The 2,160-nt window shown below is 40.7% G+C and overlaps 1 pseudogene; it reads left to right on the plus strand.

The window, feature by feature from the left end:
* The first annotated feature begins 864 nt into the window (after positions 1-864).
* LOC119520892 lies at positions 865-1,268 on the plus strand (annotated as a pseudogene).
* The last annotated feature ends 892 nt before the right edge of the window (positions 1,269-2,160 follow it).

Below are 2,160 nucleotides of genomic sequence, written 5' to 3' on the forward strand. Positions count from 1 at the left end.
TCTTAACCAATCTATCAGAAAAATATCCAGTTCCAAATAACTGACTTAACCAAGTTTGAAATGTAGCCTACTTGTGGATTGTAGACTAGAGTTAAATTTTCAGGCAACGTATCCTTTCAAATAGTGCTATCATCTCTCAAAATACATCTGGCTTTCTTCTTCCTGAGTTGCCTTCAGAGCTAAGTTAAGCCCTACAAGGAAATTCCTCAGTTAAGGTCACAAAACTGATTGAGTGACTTCTGACTGTTTACCCACATCCAAAAGTGAGGACTCTACATTACGAATTTCAAGAATGTGTCACAGGCTCTGAAAGTAATTCCAAACATGGTGTCCATAAATGTCTAGAGCCTTGTAAGAAATGTACCCTGTATCCCTGGGTAGGCAGTGGGAAGAAGAGACTCGTTTGGATGTTGGATTCAAACAAAGCACCTTGAAGTAACAGTATCTGTGGGAACATAGCATGGGGAATAGAGTGAAGTGGGGAAATTTAAGGAATGCTGTTTTGGAGAAAGTTGTCTTTGAATAGGTCTTGAAGAAAATGGCTTTGGACTTGAAAGAAGAGGAACTCAGAAAATGTAACAGGGTTGAAAATCATTGGGATGTAGGAATAAATAGAACCTTTGCTTCCGCTTTTGCTTGAGTCTTAACTTCTAATTAGGTGGTCTAAATTGGGGGTTGTCATGCTTTCTCTGTAAAGGGCCAGGTAGTAAAAGTTTTTGGCTTTGCTGTCTATACAGTCCCTCACACAATTTGTTGCACAAAAAGCAGCCACAGACAATTTGTAAGTGAATGTGTATATGGCTGGCTCTGATCCAGTAAAACTTTATAAAAATAGGCAGTGGGCGTCATCTCCTACCCAGCATCATGGCTGCCCTCAGACCCCTCGTAAAGCTCAAGATCATCAAAAAGAGGACCAAGAAATTCATCCAGCACCAGTCGGACTGATCAAAATTAAGTGTAACTGGAAGAAACCCAGAGCCATTGACAACAGGGTGCAGACAAAATTCAAGGATCAGATCTTGATGCCCAACATTGGTTATGGGAGCAACAAGAAAATGAAGCACATGTTGCCCTGTGGCTTCCGAAAGTTCCTGGTTCACAATGTCAAGGAGCTGGAAGTGCTGCTGATGTGCAACAAATCTTACTGTGCTGAGATTTCTCACAACATTTCTTCCAAGAACCGTAAAGCCATTGTGGAAAGAGCAGCCCAGCTGGCCATCAGAGTCACCAACCCCAATGCCTGACTCTGCAGTGAAGAAAACAAATAGACAGCTGGTGTGCAAGTTGTATTTGTGTGAAATAAAACCATAAAGTCTGCCACATGGTAAAAAAAAAAAAAAAAGGCAGTGGGCTAAAGGGCTAAATTTGGTCTTCAGCCTATAGTTTGCTGACCTCTGGTATAGATCATATATAAGCTCTCTCTTCTCCAAGCCTTAAACTCCTAAGTTTAGAGCATTTTAATATTGCCTTTAATGGTACATTAAAAAAAATTAACAACAACAACAAAAAAATAACACCTAAAAGAAAAAATATATTTCAATAAGCTTAAATAAGAATACAAAAGACTTATAATAAAGACTACAAAAACAATACTTAAAAAAGTGGAAGGACATCCCAGGTTCATAGATTGGAAAATTTAATATGTTAATATGACAAATTTTGGGCCCATGATTAATATGTTGAATGATGGCTGCCTCACCATCACCACTTGCTTTCCCACCAGGCATCCATGTCCTGAGATGTGAAAACAAAAGGCACAACAGTTTTTCAAACCCTAACATGAAAGGTCCCATTCCTCATGCCTCCTGCACCCTGAGAGAAGGAGGGTTATTGGGGTGCCCAGACAGTGTGACAATGTTGGAATTTCCTGAATTTCTGATCTTGTGCCACCTTCATTTACTTTGGGGAAACTCCAGGCCAATGGACAGAAACCTTGTGGTGTAGGGATGAGCCAACTTCTACATCATTGCATAAAGGTATCAGTCCCATGTTTTCTGAGGCCAGATCCTTAAGATCTGTGAGCACAAGAGAACATGATCCTCTTTCAAGCATCCCTGGCTAAATGAGCTGGTTAGGGCACTGTCTGTGGAATGTCAGTGCCTGGTTACCTGGGTTCCAATTTCTGTTGGGCTCTGTCTCCAAGGAAGTGAGTTCATCTCC

This window comes from Choloepus didactylus, chromosome 26 (assembly GCF_015220235.1).
Source record: "Choloepus didactylus isolate mChoDid1 chromosome 26, mChoDid1.pri, whole genome shotgun sequence".
Lineage (NCBI taxonomy): Eukaryota > Metazoa > Chordata > Mammalia > Pilosa > Megalonychidae > Choloepus > Choloepus didactylus.